This window comes from Nomascus leucogenys, chromosome 24 (genome assembly GCF_006542625.1).
Source record: "Nomascus leucogenys isolate Asia chromosome 24, Asia_NLE_v1, whole genome shotgun sequence".
Lineage (NCBI taxonomy): Eukaryota > Metazoa > Chordata > Mammalia > Primates > Hylobatidae > Nomascus > Nomascus leucogenys.
The window spans coordinates 14,307,506-14,330,326 of record NC_044404.1 but is presented as its reverse complement, the minus strand read 5'-3'; the positions used below and the strand labels follow the sequence as shown (position 1 = coordinate 14,330,326).

Here is a 22,821-nt window from a genome sequence, read left to right as displayed (position 1 = left end):
TCATCTCTGCAAGTCTGCACAGCTGGTCCTATGGCTGATATATGGCAGGTAACCAAGAGTTCAATATAAAAGGGCTGAGTTAATAAATACAGCACCATTAATTCACATGTCAGTAATTTGGAATTGATAATGAAACTTAAGCCAAGCAAAATAATAACAACAATGTAAAATATGTGTATATTGAATTTGCTTAACAAAACATGCTTTTAAGCATTTTATAATTCCTGTGCTTCCAGCCACATCTCATCTATTCATGGAGACAGATGTGGCCAGACTTCTAATCGCTCACCCTCCAGTGCCTATTAACTGGGTTCACATATGTGGCAGCTCAAATATCATATCATTGAAGCTGCCTTCCCTGAACACTGCCCCACTCCTAAATTCTATTAAATGTCCCTGCTTGATGATGTCCTATCTTCCTGAACTGTTCCTTTGTAGCATGAATCAGTTTTTAATTAAAGATTGATTTGGAGGGTCATTTGATTATTGATTCTCCTTCACACTAGACTCGAAGCTTCCTCAGCAGAGAGGTTGTATCTACTTTGTTTCCTGATTCCCAGCTCCTAGCATCAGGCTATCATTTAGTATGTGCTCAATAAATATCTGATAGATTACTGAACAAATGGCTGTGTTTACAATTTATTGCAAACAATTACCCAATACAGCCTTTTGCAATAATTCAGACTTGTCTTGCTTCCAATTTGCCTGAATAAACAAAGTTTTACCATCATCCATCAGACAAGACCCTAACAAAGCCATTTAGAAAGTCTTAAGTTTAAGATCTCAGTGGGAAACTGAAAACCCTCTTTTGCACGGTGTAGTGCCTCAAGTCGGATGGCTGATTCTCCTTACTAAGCCTTTAACCAAAGTATAAAATAACTGAAGGACAGGCCGTCTGGGAACTCTAGGAATAATGGTTACCACTTCCCTCTTGACTCTGTCTCGTCCTTTTTGTCATACTCAGAAACATGCTGTTTCAACCTGAATCGCTCCGGTTTTCATGCTTCAGGAATGATTCCTGAAGTAGTTAGTAGCACATCTTCTTATTCTTTTGTGGCTAACAGTCCTGGTCTAGAATTTTTCCTTGTTCTGATTCTTCCTCTTTCTATAACACAGCTCTCCAGGGTGCACCACGCTTCCTGGTTGATGTGCTTTCCAAGAATAAGGTACTTTTGCAGAGTAACTCATTACCACCCAAATCTTTATTATGTGAATTCCAGACTTCAACGAGGCACATTTTTCTCCTCTAAATTAGCAAGTCCATAAGGTAAGAGGTGACCATTTGCTCCACCCTGTGCTAGGCCAGCTCTTGGTGACCTCAACAGTCTTCCGAATTCTCTTTTTGTGTCCGCAACTCTCACACCCATTCTCCACTGTGCACGGATGTGATATATCTCAAAGGCAAGATTCCTCCTTAATACTCTTCAATCTACTCATTCTTTAGACAAACATTTAGTAAGCACCTGCTGTATACCAAGCACAGGGCTAACAAGAGTACTGTGATGAAAAAGATGGGCAAGTTCCTGCCACTGCGGAGTTTTCTTTTGCCGTTGGGGAAGATGGACAGGAACATATGTCAAATCTCCTTGTTGCCCTCAGGGTGAAATCCAAACCTACTTTATGAGGCATTCAAAGCCCTTTGAGATGTGGGTCTGTTTGCCTCTTTTTGAGCATTTTCCCACATATTGTTCTAGAACCTTCTACAGGGTCATATTCAATCCCGCAGCTACTTGCAGCTCTTCAGACATACCAAGCTCTCTTCTGCCTGCCTGGCCTGTGCCCTCTCTGCCCCTTCTTGTGTCTTGCACTTCCTCTTTTCTCTTCTCTGACCCTTTTCCTAGGAATCTCCTATTCATTCTTCGGTTCTTAGTTTATAGGTCACTAACTCTCCAGAAAGTCTTCCTCAACACCTCCCTCTCCATTACTCCTCCCTGTTCCCCTCTCCAGGTGACATAGGGGTCTCTCCTCTGCCTTCCACAGCACTCTACTATAACCACTGTTATCACAGGCCGTGAGCACTGGTTTGTAACTGCCCATAGTCTTATCCCTAGTGAATATTCCCCCATTTGCTGGACACTGGCAAAATTAATCTCCTCTCCCACCCTGGTCCTCCCCTTCTTGGACCCATTGTGCTTCTAGATTTTTCTCTAGGAGAAAAGCTTACACAGAGTTTGAGAAACTAATTGACTTGTCAAAGGCCATGCTGCTTGTGTGGGAGGAGAAGGGTCTTGACCCCAAGTCTCCAGTCTCCAAATCCAGGGCACTATCCACCACTGCAGGCAGCAGGAGCTCTTAGGAACATCTGGCAAGGATTTGGGTAACTTACATGGAGGGGGACCAAACATCCCAATTTCCCCAAGATGGTCCTGGATTATGCCCGTTATTCCAGAATAATGATTCACAACACCTTGTTCTACTTCCAAAAGGGTCCTGCTTGGACGCAAACTTACAGAGTTGCTTATTTATATGGCCTTAGGACATGTTCTAATCTCACTCAGAAGTTATCCCAAGTCATTCATGGAAGGTTCTCTCAGGGCCATTGTCACAGATGTCACAGATGCTTCAGGCTGCCCCAGGGCAGTGAGGCAGAAGTAAAGAAGTCAGGGGACATTGTCCCTGCCTTCAGGGAAATTCAGAGGGAAACTGTTCCCTCTCTGCAAACCCTTGAATTAAACCTTGATCTGAATAAGTGCATTCTGATAACGTGATTCCTAAATGACACCTTTATCATCATGGGAAAATATTCTAGAACCAGTTGGAACATCTGGCCTCACAGCTCTTATTGCAAGTAGGGAACATGAAACCCTCATTCTTTTTTTTTTTTTTTTTTGAGTGGAGTCTCCTCTGTCTCCGGCTGAGTGCAGTGGCGTGATCTCACTCACTGCAAGCTCCGCCTCCCAGTTTCATGCCATTCTCCTCCTCACCTTACCCCAGCCTGGACTACACAATGCTGCCCCCAGCTATTTTTGTAATTTTGTAGAACGGGTTTCACCATGTTACCATGGTCTCAATCTCCTGACCTTTGATCCCCGCCTCGCCTCCAAGTGCTGGATACAGCGTGAACCACCACCCAGGCTCATTCTTAAAAGAACTACATAATCATGGAAATCCAAACTGTTTGTAATAGACAGTGGTGAGAAGGCAGGAAGCTTAAAAGAGACTTGCCACCAAATGTGTCTGAAAGAATAAAAGGTATCGACTTGAGGATAGGCTTCCAAAACAGGTTCTGGCTTTTGCAAATAAACCAAAGGAAAGCAGGGGAAATAGTCTAGGCCATTGTGACCCAATGAAGGGATTTAGAAAGCGTTACAAGACGCTTCCCCAAAAACAGACAACACTTAAGGCACCCTGGACCTGAAGGAATCCTAAAATACTGCTTCACAAGTTCCTGTAGCAAACCTTTTCTGAGTTCCTCGCATTGTGGATAGCACACGGTGGAAGGACCATAGTATCTCAGAATATCTAGATGTGATGGTTAATATTAGGTGTCAACTTGAATGGATTGCAGGATGCCTAGATAGCTGGTAAAGTATAGTTACTGGGTGTGTCTGTGAGGGTGTTGCCAGAGGAGATTGACTTTTGAGTCAGTGGACTGGGAGAAGAAAACCCACAATTAATGTGGGTGGGCACCATCCAATCAGCTGTCAGCGTGGCTAGAACAAAGTAGGCAGAAGGTGAGATAACCTTGTTTCCTAGGTCTTCTGGCTCCCTTCTTTTTCCTGTGCTGGATATTTCCTTCTTCTCTTGTTCTTAGACATCAGACTCCAAGTTCTTTGGCCTTTGGACTCTGGGACTTGCACCAGTGATTTGCCAGGGGCTCTCAGGCCTTCAGCCACAGACTAAAGGCTGCACTGTCAGCTTCCTGTTTTAGTTTTTCAGATGAGCACTACCGCTTCTCTCTTTCCAGCTGCAGTACTTGTGATTTGCTTTATGTTGAGCATTCTTTATTTTTCATCATATATCCTATTGGTCTGTCCCTCTGGAAAACCCTGACTAATAACACCAGGTTAGAAGAAGGTAATTCTAATTTACCCACAGTCCCTTGACCTCTTCGTTCGAAATTCCCAGAAGGTTAAAGAGATTGCAAATTCTGTCCTTCCTTCATCACAAAGCCGATCCAGCCTCATCTTATGTTGCTGCCAACTTTAGGCTTGTCCCAGTTCTTTGAATATGCCAAAATCTTTCTTGCCTCAGAGCCTTTGCACATGCTGATCCTGGTTGGAAAGTCCTGTTCACCTCTCATTGCATGCTGGTTCCTTTTCATCCTGCAAATATTAGCTTAAATATCATCTTCTCAGAGAGACCTTTTGCGACCGTCCTATCTAAACTAGATCCCTCCTCCCCTTCCTGCTCTTTATTTTGGCATCCCTAATCACTTCTTCCTCTTCTTGAAATACACCACAGTTTATTTGTTTTACATAATGCTGCCTCTGTAGACCCTAAGTAGTTCCTGAACTATTGAGATAAATGAATCCATGTAGGTTTGATCCACCAGATTGTCATGTCAAGGGCTGCACCTCCCTTATTTACTGTTGCATGCCAGCATCAAGCGCACAGCCCAGGACACAGTGTGCACTTACTAAAGATTTGTTATGTGACTTGGTGTCATGTGGAGATATTAATCTAAGGAGTTTTTTTTCTTCTTCTTTATGTATTTTTCCTTTCCCATGCCCACTGCCCTAGAGAGGCCAGTAGCAGAGAATAGAATGGAAGCAGCCATGTGTCTTCCTGATTTTGTTTTTTTAAAGACTTAAGTCCTTAGTAGATTCAGGGGTGAAGCAGAGAGGCTTAAAGAAACTTGGAAAGGAAAGAATTCCTCTGAGACTAAAGGTAAAGAAGGAAGGAGGAAGAAGAGAAGAGGTCTGTGTGGGAGTCCCTAGAGCCATGGGAATTGGTCCCTTGTTTCTCAGTTGGACCTGTGGGATAGTGGGGGAAGGTGGAGGGAGGCGAGAGTTAAGACACAGGTGGGGCATATGGAGGACGATGGGCTCTGTGACATCTCCACCTGGGCATGGAGGGGGCAGATTTGTCCCCAAGCCCCAAAAAGTGTTCAAGAAGGATAACAATTTTTTCCACATTATCAATGGAGAAGTTCCATTGATAATCAGAGAAGCTAAGAGACTTGCTCAAAGGGAAGCAAGTGGCGAAATTGGAACATGAACCCTTGTTCATTATACTCTTCGTCCAGCACTCTAGTCACATTAATTTTTACAAAAATATCAATCGAAGACCTACTATGTGCCAGGCACTGAGTATGCAGCAGAGAAATAAAAACAGCAAAACATCCTTGCCCTCATGAAGCATACATTCTGGAAGAATCGCTCAGTGGCCTGGCCCACATTAGCATTTATTTGAGTTGCCTTTCCAGACATAAGGATGAATCCTGCCTGCTCATCTGTGCTCTTCTATCGGGGCCTTAGGAACTATGGATTTGCTGGATGGAGAAAAGTTGCACATTTCTTAAGCACCTGCTATGTGTTAAACATTGCATGCATCCTCCTCTTTAATGGTGGACCATAGACCAGGCACTTAACACAGAGTAAACATAACTGGCCCACACATGAAGTGAGGCCCTGACCTTGACCACATTCTAAACATCCTCAAATGAAAGGAGTTCCTGGTCCATAAACTACCAAGAATGCTAAACATAGCCGGGCATGGTGGCTCACGCCTGTAATCCCAGCACTTTGGGAGGCCGAGGTGGGTGGATTACGAGGTCAGGAGTTCGAGACCAGCCTGACCAACATGGTGAAACCCCATCTCTACTAAAAATATAAAAATTAGCTGGGTGTGGTGGTGAGCACCTGTAATCCCAGCTACTCAGGAGGCTGAAGCAGGAGAATCACTTGAACCCGGGAGCCAGAGATTGCAGTGAGCTGAGATTGCACCACTGTACTCCAGCCTAGACGACAGAGCGAGACTCCGTCTCAAAAAAAAAAAAAAAGAGAGAGAATGTTAAACATGCAAGTTCCCTTCTGCAACTAGCTTTAGCTTTAACAAGTTTTTCTGTTTTTGTTTTTGTTTTTTTTGTTTTTTTTTTTTGAGATAGGGTCTTGCTCTGTCACTCGCGCTGGAGTACAGTGGTGTGATCATAGCTCACTGCAACTTCTGCCTCCTGGGCTCAAGCGATCCTCCCACCTCAGTCTCCCAAGTAGCTGGGACTACAGGCATGAGCCACCAAACCTGGCCAAGAGACTGATTTTGAAATCTGAATGTTTTCTGTTTGTTTGTTATCTACATTTGAAATACTTGATTGTGTACAGGAGCAAGGTCATAGTCAGTTTGGGTCTCCTGCTATGTCTAAAAAAAAAGGCCATTTCCAGTCTGGTGTCTCAGGACAAACACAGGCTTCAGAGTGAGACCTGTTTGTGTCTCTGATTCTGTCTCACCTGCTGTGTGACCACGAACAAACCACCTGCGAACCTCTCTGAACTTCGCTCTCCTTATCGGTGACATAAGGGTGGTGTGTTACTTTTCTGTTGCTGCTGTAACAAAAGTACCACAAACTTTGTGGCTTAAAGCAACGTAGATTTATTCTCTTTATAATTCTGGAGATCAAAAGCCTGAAACGAGTCTTGCAGAGCTAAAATCAAGATGTCAGCAGGGCTGGGTCCCTTCTGGAGGCTCCAGGGGAAATCTGTTTGTATGCTTTTTTCCAACTTCTAGAGTTTATCCACACTCTTTGCCCTGTGGTCCACATCCCTCCAAGCTCTGCTTCCATCGTGACATCTCCTTTGACTCTAATCCTTCTGCCTTCATCATGGAAGAACCCTTGTGATTACATCATCCCACCAGACCATCCGGGACAATCTCCTCATTTCAAGGTTCGTAATTTAATCACACCTGCAGAGCTCGTCTGCCATGTAAAGTAGCATATTCACAGTTTCTGGAGATTAAGATGTGGACATCTTTGAGGGACAGTATTCTGCCAACCACAGGTGGGCAAAGGCCTGGCACAGAGCTGAGGCTCCACGAAGCTGAGTTGCCTGCTAGGTGAAAAGGCTTTGGGAAAAACTGGATCTTGAAGCCAGGGAGGAGGTAGATTATGAGTCACAGAGCAAAGTGTAGAAACTAGAAATTCAGATTAAGGTGGTGATAAGAGGGGGTAGAGGGCAGGCTAGCTTGATGGGGCAGAAAGACTGGACAGTGAAGGGAACGATGAAGACCCTGGGGGGGAAAAAGGCTCAGTAGCATTTTTCCGCCAGACATTGAGATATTTAACATTCTCTTTTGCAAAATTAAGTCCAGAACACATCCTGGAGGCTGATTTTTCTGTTGTGAACAATAACATTCATTTCCCTTTGCTCTGTGGACTAGAAGAGTAGAGATTCCAGGGGGTAGAGGGAGGCTCCCCACACTCTGACTCATCTGTTCTTGGCAGACGAACTGAAAATCTACCTTCTGTGGAGCGACAGCACTGCATGGTTTAGGTTTACAGGGAACTGTTAGCTGAACCCCCATCTGATGATCCAATGGAGGGAGAAGGGCTTTCCTGTACGGATGCCTGAGAAACCTCCACTCCCTGCTAAACACAGCTCAGAAACCTTCATGATCCCCACCGCCTCCTGACTCAGGGGAAAGATTTCTTGCTTGGGCAATCAAAGCTTTCTGGAACCTTCCCTGACTTCACAGACCCAATCAACATGCATGTGTCTTATATCCCAAGGCTCCCCAACACATACATCATGCACCCACATCTTCATGCAGTGCAGGCTCTGGGTCTATTCTAAATCATGTGTCACAGCCCTTCCCTGCAACAATGATGTCAGCTGCCACTTACATTTATTGAGTACTTATTATGTGCCAGTCAATATTCTGAGTTTATTACACACATCAACTCACTTAATACTTGTGATGAGCCTGTGAAATAGGTCTAATTTTGTCCCTATTTTATAGATAAGGAAACGGAGACACCTACAAATTAAATAACTTACTCTGGGTTACACAGTCAATCCTAGACCGATGGTTCTTAACCAAAGACAGGTCTCTTTCCTCACCCTTCCAGGGGCATTTTTGGTTATCACAACTGGAAGGTGAAGATAAGGACTACTGATATCTAGTGAGTAGAGGCCATAGATGTTGCTAAACATCCTATAACACACAGAACAGACCCCACAGCAAAGAACTACCTGGCCCAAAATGTCAATGGAACTGAGGTTGAGACATCTGCTCTAGAGCCAGACTTCACATCCAGGCAGCCTTCTTGAACACATCATATTAAAATAATTTGTCTCCTACACTAGCTTATGTGCTTCTCTGAGGCAGACACAACTTCTTATACACATTTCTAACTCTCACGCATGACTGATAACTCAATAAATGTTTGTAAAATAAATGAACATACCAACAAGCAAATGAAGAAATAATCCTGGAAGTAGACTCTTCTCCTTCTTCGAATGAGTCATTCTCTTTTCTCCCGTTTGGCCTTTGTCACCTATCTTAATGTATCATTTTCCAGGTCCTTATGTCATCTCTTTTATTAAAGTAGAATATTCCTGGGCCAAGAATTGAGCTACCCTTATCCTTGTGGTTCCAGCATTTAACCCCTAGGAAAACCTTAGTAAATATTTACTGAGATAGAATGTTTTCCATTTCTTCCTCTTCTTCCCATTTTTGACTTTCTTCACCCTGTCCTCATCTCATCTTCATTTACTCAAATTCAGTCTACCAAAAATTCCACAGTGGCCTACAGGGTAGGGAGGTTCTGGTGGAGCTGATTATCCATCAGACCTCATAGGCACATGCCAGGGGCCCAAGATACTTTTAGGGACCTATGAAAAGGTTTTTATTTTTATTTTTTTTAATCAGAAGAGAAAGGAATATAATTGTAAGTATGTAATAATGAGTCCAGCCTGGATTATACAGTTGACCTTAGAACAACATAAGTTGGAACTGCACGGGTCCAGTTACATGTAAGATTTTTTTACAGTAAATATATTGGAAAATTTCTTGGAGTTTTTTTTCAACTTGTAGACAATTTGAAAAAAAACTCACAGACAAACCGCTACCTTTGAGACAGAAAAACCAATCCCTCCCCTTCTTCCTCTTCTTCAGCCAATTCAACATGAAGACAATGAGGATAAGGACTTTTATGATGATTCACTTCCACTTAATAAAGAGTCAATCTATTTTCTCTTCCGTGTGCTTCTCGTAGTAACATTTTTTTCCTCTAGCTTACTTTAAGAAGGCACTATATATACATATATATATACAAAATATATGTTAATCAACTACGTTATCGGTAAGGCTTCCAGTCAATAGTAAGCTATTAGTAGGTAAGTGTTTGGGAAGTCAAAAGTTATGCATGGATTTCTGACTGTGAAGGAGGTCAGTGCCTCTAATCCCTGCATTGTTCAAGGGAAAGCTGTATTCGTCTGTATACCAAAGCAGGCATAAAACAATTTTTACTGTTTTCTTTAATGGAGGATGAGGCCCACAACGGCAAAAGTACCCAGGTCCCATGAAGATTGTAACATAGTTCCGGGTGGTGATCAGAACTTGGAGCCTTCTGATCCCCATTTCAATAAGTGTCATCAGACAGTTTTCCTCACAGCTGAGCAGAGGAGAGTGTGATACCAACTGCCTTAGTTCTCTACTGCTGGGTAACAAGCTACCAAAAACATAGCTGTCATGACAACACCCATCCATTATTGGACAGTTCTGTAGGTCAGGAGTCCAGGTGTGGCTTAGCTGGGTTCTCCACCCCAGCGTCTCACTGGACAGCAATCAAGATGTTGGCCAGGCTGCAATCTCATCGTCTCCTCTGAAGGTTCAGCTTGGGAAGGGCTGCTTCCAAGCTCACTCAGGTTGTGAAATTCCATTTCTCATGGTAGCAGAACTACATTTCATGCCATGTGGGCCTGTACACCAGCCCTCTCACAACATGGCCACTTGCTTCTTCAAGGCCAGTGGGAGAACAACAGTGACTCTAGAAAAACACAGCCTTGTGTGATATAATGTGGTCACAGGAATAAGATCCCGTCACCATTGCCATGTAACATCACAGAATCATGAGGTGGCATTCCACCACCTTTGCTGTGTTCTACTGGTTAGAAGTGAGGCACCGGTCCTGCCCACACTCCAGGGGCAGGGAATACACAAGGGCACAGACACCAGGGGCTGGAAACCTCCTGCGGGTCATCCTAGGCGCTGTCTGCCACATCAACCCCATGGGCATTCCATGGGAAAATGAAGGCCCCATCAACCTGCAGATGGGCACAGGGGCACTTCACTGGCTGTTCCTCTGCCTGAAAGCCTGGACTCTGTTAGAATACGCACAGGAATCCCTCCTTGCCCTCATTCAGCTCCTTGCTCGAATGTCACTTCTTCAGAGAGGAAAAGGCCTCCCTCTCTCCTTTGTTACCTTACCTTCTCAGTCTCCTTTTGTTGCTCTCCAGGATGACTGGAGCTCACCAAATGGGCCTCTGCACCCCTACACATCCCAACCTCTCGGGCAGTTGGAGTACGGCCCAAAGCATTTGACCCCACATAGCACACAGTGCAAACACGTCATCTTTCTATCAATTTCTCTTGTTTTTTTTTTTCCACCCCAGCACCCTGTCCTTCTTTTGATCAAATAACTTTTCAGCATCACAGAGTATGATCTCAATTGTAAACTCCCATAGGGCATCCTGCATGGCTTGGTGTAGCAGCGGCCACCGCTGAGCCACGTGAGGTGCAGGATGAACAAATACTTTTTTGCAGATTATCATGGTGCCCAGTATCTCTTTTGATTTTTATTTTTTGACACAGTTCTGAAATATTGATGAGATCAGCTGACAGAGAGGGCTCGAAAAGGCTGATGCCTTTGCAAAAAGCAGAATGTGTAAACACACAGATAATTATCACAGATCCATCTGGTGTTCAGAGTTAGGCCCTGGCTGGGTTGGGGGGACTCAGCTCTCTGGCTGACCCTGGGAGAGCAGGTACAATGTGTGAGCCAGGTGTCAGTGATGGTGTCAGGAAGAGTCTGAGATTGGGGTCCTGAATCGAGGTGCGTATTCTCCAGCAGGGAAGAGGACAGGTACATAAAATCCAAACCATAGGGTGAAGCAGCTCATAAAGGGACCACTGCCATGCCCGAAGTTTAGCCTCTATGCTATACTAGCACCTGTCCACAGTGAGGATCAAAAAGATAAGGCTTGGAAGAGCTCCAGAACATAGCACAGGCATGGTAAGTAACAGCTTTTTTGGGGGGGTTGGGTTTTTGTTGTTGTTGTTGTTTGGTTGGTTGGTTGGTTTTTTGAGACAGGGTCTGGCTCTGTTGCCCAGGCTGGAGTGAAGTGGTGCAATCTCGGCTCATTGCAACCTCCGCCTCCCGGGTGCAAGCCATCCTCCCAACTTGGCTTCCCAAGTAGCTGGGACTACATGTGCATGCCACCACACGCGGCTAATTTTTGTATTTTTTGTGGAGACAGGGGTTCACCATGTTGCCCAGGCTGGTCTCAAACTCCCGTACCGAAGCGATCCTCCCAAAGTGCTGGGATTATAGGCATAAGCCACCACACCTGGCTTAGTACCAGCCATTCTTAGTCAGACTTCTTACCTTTCCGTTGAAGAGAAACAGATAATTCAATACCTTGCAGTGCATGATGCAAACATATTACTTCCCAGAAATTTTATCTTGTGCTTTACCCTTAAGAGAGCAGATGTGGTAGATGAACAGGAATAAAAAAAAAGAAAAAACCCGGACTCCCCCCTCACTAAGCTTTGGACAGGCTCCTCTGGGCACTCTTCTTGACTAGGGCCCTGTCCTGGGGCCCTGTCCTTGGCCTGCCCAGTTCAGTTTTAGCAAGAGTCCTGCTTGATCAGCTTAAAGAGAATCACCCCACCCTTGATATCTAATAAAATTCCTTATCTCCACCCTTGATGTCTAAGTCCTGGGCCTGCCTTTAGTAAGAATATTTTGAAGTCAGTTCAGCAAGATTTTTGTGACCCTTGATGTCTCCCCTTAGAAATTTTCCATCCACTGATCCCCTCCCTTCCATCCTTGGCTATAAATCCCAGATGTCTTTGTTGTGCTCAGAGGTCAGTTTTGCTGAAGCATCCCTCCTCTATTGCAGTGGTACTGAATTAAATCTATAGTTTTAACTGTTATCTGGCTCGATTTCTCTTAAACAACATCAACAAAAACATTTGAGATCATTTCAACCAAATGATGTTTGTTTGTCATAATACATGTTATGGATTTTCCACACAATGCTCTCAACCACCGGCTTTGTTCTGAGGATGTGGCAGTGGGCCTGGCTCATGAGGTTAGAGGGAAGCTCTCAGAGGATGGGTGGGGTCCTCAGCACTGGTACATGGGCAGGCCTGTCCACAAGGCTGGCTGAGAGCTCAGTGGGGGAAGTGGAGGGAGAGGGAGGAGGCTGAGAGTTTGGGGGGCTGATAGGTTTTGGCTCTGCATCCCTACCCAAATCTCATCTCGAATTGTAATCCCCATGTGTCGAGGGAGGGAAGTGATTGGATGATGTGGGCAGTTTCCTCCATGCTGTTCTCACGAGAGTGAGTGAATTCTCAGGGCATCTGATGAGTTTGTAAACAGTAGTATTTCCTGCACTCTCACATATTCTCTCCCACCTGCTGTCATGTGAGACATTCCTGCTTCCCCTGCTGCCATGGTTGTAAGTTTCCTGAGGTCACCCCAGCCATGCGGAACTGTGAGTCAATTAAACCTCTTTTCCTTATAAATTACAGTCTCCAGCAGTTCTTTACAGCAGTTTGAAAACAGACTACTACAGGGGCCTAACTCAGCTGTTGGTCTGGCCTTTAGAGAAGTATCCAGTGCTCCAAATTATAGTATGCAAACACATGTGCACATGCATGCACACACACACATCCACACACATACATGTTCATGTGCATACCCACACACATGCACATGCATACCCATAAACGCAATCCACACACAGATGTGCACACACATGCCCACACACATACACACACGTGCATACACATGCACACACGCCCACACACACCCAGACACACGTACACATGCATGCCCACATGCACACAGTCGGCCCCTCTCCCTTTGCCTCTGCCTAGCTAACTCCTCAGGCAAGGCAGGGCCTCCTCCTCCACGATGCCATGGACCTCACTGGCCAGGTTGAAGGTCCCACCGTGTCAGGCCCTCTGGGTGACACAGTAACAGCTGTGACTGGACACTCATTCCATGATTCTTTGTTCAATGTCTGGCTTCTTGTCTATCACGGGAGCTCCCTGAGAGCAAGGGCACTGTCTGGTTTCCCTCACTATCACCCCAGTGCCAGACGGAGTTCTGTGCACATCAAAAATCTCCGTCAACATCAGTTGAGCTAGAGAAAGAAGAACAGAAAGAAAGGAGGGTGGGAGGAAAAGAGGGAGAAAAGGAGGGAAAAGGGAACAAAAAAGGAAGGAAGAGAGGGAGGGAGGGCATGGAGTGTAGGTACTGAAGTTGAAGATAGGGCAGAAGCACCCTGGTGATCATAAGTGAGCTATTATTACTGGTTGTTGAAAAGGTAGAAAATGTTTCAGCAGGCAGCAGGTACTCATTGAAAGATTTTAAACAGGAAGTGGGAGACAACGTGTTCAAATAAGTATTTTAGGCCAGGCGCAGTGGCTCATGCCTGTAATCCCAGTACTTTGAGAGCCCGAGGTGGGTGGATCACCTAAGGTCAGGAGTTTGAGACCAGCCTGGCCAACATGGTGAAACCCTGTCTCTACTAAAAATATGCAAATTGGCCGGGCATGGTGGTGGGCACCTGTAATCCCAGCTACTCAGGAGGCTGAGGCAAGAGAACTGCTTGAACCCCAGAGGTAGAGGTTGCAGTGAGCCAAGATCGTGCCACTGCACTCTAGCCTGGGCAACAGAGCAAGACTCTATCTCAAAAAAAAAAAAAAAAAAGAAGTATTTTAGAGACATCAGTTTGGTTGCTGTCACAGCAGAATGCTATTAAAATAGTCCAATCAGGAAAGTATGGAGGTCTGAATTAGGGCAGGATGGTAGGCATGGAGAAGAGGAGACAGGTTTAGGAAATACTGAGATACATTTGGCCAGAACTGTTGATTGGGAATTGATGAGAATTTCCTCCCTGCTGGGTATTTATTATGCTTTAAAGGTTTGCAAATACGATGCCACTTAATTCTCAAAAACTCAACAAGGTAGGTACTTTCCTACCTTTGTGATTGAGAAAAATGAGGCAGAGAGAGCTTAAGTAATTTGTCCAGATCACACAGCTGGAGATTGGAAGAGCTGGCTCCAGACCTAAACCCTTGGCCCCTGGGTCAGAGAGATGCCCAGATCTCTATTAAATAGAATCACACTGAACCTGAATTCTGTGTCCCTTCATGGAGCTTCCAGTTCAATGTGTTTTTTTTGTTTTTTTTTTTTTTTTTTGAGACGGAGTCTCGCTCTGTCACCCAGGCTGGAGTGCAGTGGCGCAATTTCGGCTCACTGCAAGCTCCGCCTCCCGGGTTCACGCCATTCTCCTGCCTCAGCCTCTCCGAGTAGCTGGGACTACAGGGGCCCACCACCACGCCCGGCTAATTTTTTTGTATTTTTAGTAGAGACGGGGTTTCACCGTGGTCTCGATCTCCTGACCTCGTGATCCACCCGCCTCGGCCTCCCAAAATGCTGGGATTACAAGCTTGAGCCACCACACCCAGCCCAATGTTTTTAAATTATTTTGTTCTTTCTTTCCTTCCTTCCTTTTTTTTTTCTTTTTCATGAGTCTCACTCTGTCACCCAGGCTGGAGTGCAGTGGTATGATCTCAGCTCACTGCAACCTCCACCTCCCGGGCTCAAGTGATTCTCTTGCTTCAGCCTCCCAAGTAGCTGGGATTATAGGTGCCCGCCACCACACCCAGCTAATTTTTGTATTTTTAGTAGAGACAGGGTTGCACCATGTTAGCCAGGCTGGTCTCAAACTCCTGACCTCAAGTGATCCACCCACCCTGTCCTCCCAAAGTGCTGGGGTTACAGGCTGAGCCACCATGCCCATACTAAACTTTTTCTTTCTAAGCAGCAGAAGTACTGCAAGCAGCTTGGGCAACCAGGCAAGCAGTGGTGCCATTAAGGTAGAAGAAGGGTTGTTTGTTTGGAGTGAGGTTGGAGTGTGATAAGTTCCCTTTTGAAGTGCTGTTTGAGCAGCCTGCAGAAACTTCCAGGGGGTGCTGTTCCATGGGCTCCTGGGTGTCCAGGCAAGAGGTCAAGGAGGACCCAGATCAATATTTGGGAATAAAATGAGGAATAAATATTGAGGATTAGGCATATGGCTGAGATCAGTGGTTGTCAAAGAGATATGCTCGTTAGAGTTTAGGGTCCTATAGAGAAGCTTCAGGAGCCAGCAACAGGAACTGAGAGGGTTATGGATACCCTTCCCACCCCTACTTCTACCAGTGAAGAGCACCAGGATTCAGGTAACAGTTCCACTAGTTCTGCTTCTGAACAAAGAGTTTAAAATGGATAGATGCCCAAATGGATGGATGGATGGATGAAAGGATGGATGACGGGTGGATGGAAGGATGAACAAATGCACAGATGGAGAGATGGGTTGGCAGACAAAGGAATAAATAAAGTGGACCCACTGGACGAAGAAGACTTTGGTTGAAAAGGCTCATAAAGTGCGCCAGGCACTCCAACCCCCACCCAGGTGTACCCCATAAGATTACAAGATTGCCTTCAGATTGTCTCTCCCTGATAGGGATGAAAATTTTGGCAAAATGTCTTCCTTGGGTAATGTTTGTTCAGGAGTTAATTGGGCAATTCAGAGATGCCAATCAGGAAACACAGGGCCTGCTGCCAGGTGACCTTGAGAGAAGCAAGAGCCAAGTCCCTGGACCCTGATCATACCCTCTTCCTGGGAAACTCACTGAGTGCAGGTAAGGAAGAGGGCATGGCTGGTCCTGGACACTGTGCACCTGCATCCTGCCCAATAAACCTCCACCATTCAGGGTGATGACAGTGCAGGGACTGTCTGAGAGTTCACTCATGGGTCTGATCCATGCAGCTCTCTCCAATAATCTCTGCAAGCAAGTTCTAAGCAGGAGGAAAAATGACCTGTTTTGTGTCAAAAGCCAGCAAACGAGATGGGATGTTGGAGTGTATTTGGACAGTACACATATACCCTTGGGCTTCTTTCATCTTTCTTCCTATGTTTTTATTTTTGTTTTGTTTTGCTTTGCTCTGCTAATAAATTTAAATATATGTATGTACCTATTCCTGCCTAAATTTTGAACAGACATGGATATAAAACCACAAAAGCACCATCCCCTGACCAATATTCAGATGCATTTTTCCTATTTTTGGCTCCAAAAATGTTTGTTCTGGCTGCATCTGGGATTGGGATTTTTAATTAATTTTTCATTTGGTGAGAGAGAGTGTGTCATATTGAAAATGATTCTCAGTGAATCTGCAACAGATGCTGTTGCTTCAGAGTCATCATTAGGTGAACTCGCCATCTATGATTCCTATTAAATTTTTTATCAAACTCCTGGTGATTTCCAACTAGATGATTAAAGCTAATTTTGTGGAGAATTTACATTAAAAGTGCTTCTCTAGAAGCAGGTTTTCATAGCAAATGGACCTTGTCTATCCTCTGCACTATGAGGTAAAACTTCCAAGCTCTCTTTCAATTATATGTTTTCCTGGCTTTTCTCACAGTTACATATCACACTCATTTGTGTGTAGGAAAATAATAGCATTGTGGAAATAGAAGTCTTAGTAGCAGTAGTGGTAGTACAGGAGTAATTGTTATCCATTGTGGAATAGTTACCATTTTATAAGTACTATGTTAAATCCTTTACACAATTATCATAGTTCACCTGTCCAATGACAACCCTATTATTATTAGTCCCATTTTACAGATGAGGAAACTAAGGCTCAGTAATAAGCAACTTGCAACTTGCCTGAGGAAATGCAAACTAGGAAGTAACATTATTTCTGTCACATCTTATTGTCAAGAAAGTCACTAAAGGTAGAACAGATTCAGGGAGAAGAGAATTACCTCTCAGTAGGAGGAGTTGCAAAGAATTTGCAGGTATCCTTACTCCATGACATTGCCTTAGCTGTAAGTTGAAAGCACGTTCATCTACTACAGTGGCTACGCAGTTAATGGTGAGAGAGGAGTCTCATTTACCAATTCCCATTTTAGAACATTGCCTGGTTTATCTCATATTACTTACCACTCTTAATGATAATAATAATAATAAAGCTTCATTCATTGAATCCTTATGACGTGCTAGTCATTCTTCTTAGCACTTATTTATATATATTAATTTATCTGCTCTTCATCAGTATCCCATAGTAGGTATTATTACTGGAAATATTTCCATTTTACAGAGTAGAATATAGAAGCATATCAAGGTTAAATAACTTGTCCCAGGTCACATGGCTTGGTAGGGGGGCAGAACAGTGAGTTTCCATACCCTGTGTCTTTAATTTACTCACTGTACTCTTAAATGCCTGGTAAATTATCATTTGAGGAAAGGGTTCAACTTTTTCTTTTTTTAGAAAATGATTCTAAAAGCCACTGAACTAGGTGATCCCTAATGATTCTACTTTAGACTTTGATGACCCCAAGAATAAAGATAAACCAACAGAAACGCAGTCTTGCTGGGTGATTAGGCAAGCAGGTTCTGGAGTCAGATGGCTGGAGACTCTTGGTGGAGGGAGAGAGAGAGAGAGAGATCACATGTAGAAGCACAGAGAAGGCAAACATGATTGAAGAAGCCATTTGGGTGTCTATCCCAGTAAAGTCTTCAATTGACTTCAGACCTAGCCACCATCTGGTCCAACTGCATGAGAGACACAGGGGAGAATGGCCCAGCTGAGCCCAGTCAACCCACAGAACTGTGCAAGCTAACAATACATTGTTGTTTCTCAGCCCCTAGGGCTTGGGTGCTCTGTTATACACTGATATATAATTGGAACACTGGCTCTGCCTCTTAGTCCCTGTATCAACCCAGGCAAGCCACCTAACCTTTTTGGACATCAGTTTTTCATATGTAACATGGGGGTATGTTACATATGAAATAGCACCTCCCTCAGAATTGATGTGAGGATTAAAGGGGATAACGCATGCACAGTACTTTAATGCTCCATAAAAGTGAGCACGTACCTTTGAAAAGTCTATTACATTCATACTCATTGGAATGGTTGTTATATTTAATTTTAAAAAAAAGGAAATAACAAGTGTCGGAGAGGGTATCGAGAAATTGAGACAGTTTTGCTTTGCTGGTAGAAATGTAAGATAGTATAGCCTCTATGGAAAACAGTATGACAGTTCCTTAAAAAAATAAAATAAAAATTGAATTACCATTTGATCCAGCAATTCCACTTCTGGGTACATACCCAAAATAACTGAAATAAGGGATTCAGATATTTGTATACCCATGTTTACAGCATCATTATTCACAACAGCCAAAGGGCTGGAATAACCCAGTGTCCATCAACAGATTAATGGATAAGCAAAATTGGTCTATATATACAAGCAAAATTGGTCTATATATACAATGGAATATTATTCAGCCTTAAAAAGGAAGGAAATTCTGACACACACTACAATACAGATGAACCTTAAAGACATTATGTTAAGTGAAATAAGCTAGATACACAAGCACAGATATAGTACGATTCCACATATATAAAGTACCTAAAGTAGTCAAATTTATTGAGACAGAAGTAGAATGGTAATTGCCAAGGACTGGGTGGGGATTGAAGGAGTTTAGTTGGTACCAAGTTTCAATTTGAGAAGATGAAAAGGTTACAGAGATGATGGTTGAACAACAATGTAAATGTACTTAATCCCATTCTGTACACTTAAAAATGGTTAAAATGGTAATTTTTATGTTTTGTATATTTTACCACAACAAGAAAAGAATTTTTAAGTCAATAATGATCATTATGACAAGAGATAATTAAGGCCAGTTAAGTAAGCAGAAACACTGATTTCATTCACTGCTAGTATTCAGTAACACGCAAAAGTTTTGGAAAGATGATACATCAAATGATCTTTATTATACAAAGGAGTAGCTTGAGAAACCCTTTAAATAGACAGCTTGACTTCCCATTCCAAGATGGCAAAATGAAGAAATATCTGTCCCCTTCTACTCTAAAAAGTCAATTCACAACAAATAGGATGGAAAAAAAAGAAACCCAAGTACAATTTGTGTGAAACTAGATGACATCTGTATCACTAACCCACAATATATGAAGTGAAAAAATAGATTCAGTGAGCAGAAGAAAGTCAAATTTAAGTTCTGGCAGAGGGAGACAATACAGAAAAGCAAGCTGATTTGCCCTGGTAACCCTAGACCCGCTCAGGAACTTGAAGTACTAGGTACAGAGATAGCTGAGACTGAGGTGAGGGCTGAAAGCAGGGAGAATGTTTTACAGGTCTGGATGAGAAGCTGTTGGACTCATAGTATTCTTATCCTCCTGTAACCCAGCATAGGAAGTGACTTCCCTCTCCTCTACACTTATAGTAGATGGGGGTGTATTTTCCAAAGAAATAAACTAGAAGGGTTCTGGAATCAAGAGCAGCAGGTTCTGTAAAAGGAGTAGACATTTATGCTGAGGAAATTTTCCAAAAGGGAAAAAAAAACTGAAGAGAAAAAGAAGAAAATTAGGTCAATCCAGGAGGTCCTACAGTTGACTAAGAGATTTCCAGACAGAGAGAACAGAGAAAACAATAAGTAGTAAACAAAGAAAAAACATTTAAAAATTTCCCAGTACCAGACATAAACCCAACCCACACTAAGACCCATTGTAATGAAAGAATCACAGATAGAGAAGATCCTAAAAGCATTCAGAGAGGAATGTCACAAAGGATCAGGTAACAGTATGAAACTGGACTTTTCAACAACAATAGCAGAAGCCAGAAAACAATTAAACAATACCTTCAGAATTGTCAGAGAAAGATTCTATACCTGGCCAAACTATCCATCAGGGTGTGGGTAAAATAAGACATTTTCAGACATGCAAAGTCACACAAGAAGTTAATTCTCTAGTACTCTGTGGGAAACTAGAAGGGAAGGAGGTCCACTAACATGGGGAAGTAACTACTGAAAAAGAAGACTTTGGATCAAAGAAATAGGGGATCTAGCACAGGAGAAAGGTAAAGGGAATTCCAGGATAATGGAAGAGAGACCCTAGGATAAAATCTGTTCAGCAGCCTTAGAGAAGAACCAAGCCAAAAGGGAGCATAAGGGAGGGCTCCAGGAGAGAGAAATCAAGGAGAAAAAAAAAAATAAAACTGGTAGGTTATCTGACAGGTTTGGCTGAGTTGAAAAATTGCATTGAGGAGAATTCTATACAGCTGTTGGAGAATATAGGAAAACTAAGACAAAGACTTGAAATAAATCCAGGAAATGGGAAAATGAAGATTTTATAAGTAAGTTGAGAAGAAAGGAAATAAAATCATAAAGGTATAATCATAGTACATTCCCTGGCTTAGAAGTAAACAATATCTGCATAGTCATAATAATGGAAACAATAGTAATTACAACAAAATGTGGAATTATACTACTGGGGTATAGGGAGAAAAGAAAGAGGGGTGTAAGAAAGTCAGAAGTCCTCACCTAGGCATAATATGAAAGCAACAGACATTGTTCAAAATTGATCATTCATGAAATAATACACTGACATGATTTGAAAATATTGGAGAAAATGCCAGAAGAAACAGCTAAAAGAATTCAGCGGTGGTTGCTTCCGAGGAGCAAAGTGAAGCTGCCAAGGGGATGGGGCACTGCTGTTTTCCCTTAGAAGCCTTTCATCGTTATTTGATGTTGAAATTATACCTGTGCATTACTTGGTTAAAATAAAAATTATTTTAAAGGTAAAAAATGGCTTCTCTCTGTACTTTAAAAATGTAATTTAATTTTTATATCTATTATATTAACTCCTAATAGCTCAGGAAAATATTGGTTTTCCAAAGTGAACAAGAATAGTAAGGCTTTCTTTTCTTTTCTCTTTTATTTTATTTATTTATTTATTTTTTGAGATGGAGTCTCGCTCTGTCTCCCAGAGCAATGGCACGATCTTGGCTCACTGCAACCTCCACCTCCCAGGTTCAAGTGATTCTTCTGCCTCAGCCTCCTGAGTAGCTGGGATTACAGGCGGGCACCACCACGCCTAGCTAATTTTTGTATTTCTAGTAGAGACGGGGTTTCACCATGTTGGTCAGGCTGGTCTCAAACTACTGACCTCAGGTGATCTGCCTGCCTTGACCTCCCAAAGTGCAGGAATTACAGGCATGAGCCACCGTGCCCAGCCTAGTAAGGCTTTCTTAAAGACCCTTAGGAAAGTTGCTCAGGCTTTTAAGCCTATTCAAGTCTAATGAAAGGAATCCCTTCCATCCTCCCTGACCTCCCACAGCACTCCTGGCCACATACACTGGAGATCTGAAGGCTCCCAAACTAACTTCTTCCACCTAATTCAGCCTGGCCTTTTCTCCCCGAGAAGCTTCAATTTCCTGCTACAGAGTCAGCTGTTTTCAAACTGAAAAGGTCAGATGTAAGTGCTATTTTAGGGTGCTCACATTTGGTGGAAATGAGTCAATCAGGTTGGGTTTATTGCCTGAGCCAGGTAAATATGAAATCCCTCCAGTTCAAAATATCACAAGCAGAAAAAAAACCTCTCTCTGTCTCACACACACACACACGTGCACACACACACACATATCCTTTTCCACCAAGTTCAGCCAGATGAATTTATTACCCAAGTAAGATTTATCTAACGTTTTCATAAAAATCCGCAGCCTAAGGGTGATATGCATGTCAGTATCATTGCTAGCAATTTGATGTTAAAATAGATTTGCTGTACAAGCTTGTCTATCGGAATTGATTGGAAACAGGCACACATGGCAATGTAGAAAAATCTAGATAATTCAGAGTTATCTGTGCTCCCTTCCCCTGTGGAAGAGGGCTGGAGAGGTCGCCCAGCATACTGAGTGCATGAATGTCAGGGTTTTCTCTAAATCTCCAAGGATGCAACAGTACAAGGCTGTTTATATTGATCAACAGCATGCATGGAAGTTAACATAAATCAATTAGTAAAATGCACAGGCAGCAGCGGTTGCTAAACTATACTGTGTAAATAAAAATTTTAAATATAAAACATGATGATCAAATCTATTAACCATGCTCAGCCCTGCCAAGCTCTACTGTGACCTTCGGCAGCAGAATTTTCAGCTGTCACTCAAAGCCCACTGCCGACTCATGTGGACAATCTTGCATTGCTAGACACTAGGGTCGTCTCAGAACTTAACCCCAAGTCCCATCTTTAATAACAATGACAAAGTGCATCGATACAGCACTTGACAATTTGCCAGCCTCTTTCAAACACTTTATTGGTTGACTTGGTCCTTGCTGTATGCCTTGATAAGAGGGCAGCTCATAGGGAGACCGTGGAGGCAGATGTAGAGAGTTGAAGTCTTGGCTCTGCAATTTACCATCTTGCCTGGAAGCAGGCAACTTAATTTCCCTCAAATAGATACGTTGTTCTCAAATAGCTATTATTTTAATCCCTATTTTTTTTTTTTTTTTGAGACAAAGTCTCGCTCTGACGCCAGGCTGGAGTACAGTGGCACGATCTTGGCTCACTGCAACCTCCTACTCCCTGGTTCAAGTGATTCTCTTGTCTTAGCCTCCCGAGTAGCTGGGACTACAGGCACACACCACCATGCCCAGCTAATTTTTTTTGTGTGTATTTTTAGTAGCGACGGGGTTTCACCTTGTTGGCCAGGATGGTCTCAATCTCCTGACCTCATGATCCGCCTGCCTCAGCCTCCCAAAGTGCTGGGATTACAGGCGTGAGCCACCGTGCCTGGCCTTTAATCCCTACTT

The 22,821-nt window shown here is 43.3% G+C and overlaps 1 protein-coding gene across 3 annotated transcripts in view; it reads right to left on the bottom strand.

Moving 5' to 3' along the window:
* Positions 1–22,821, bottom strand: part of KAZN (kazrin, periplakin interacting protein) — a 1,203,323-nt gene that overhangs the window by 1,039,236 nt on the left and 141,266 nt on the right. The window lies entirely within an intron of this gene.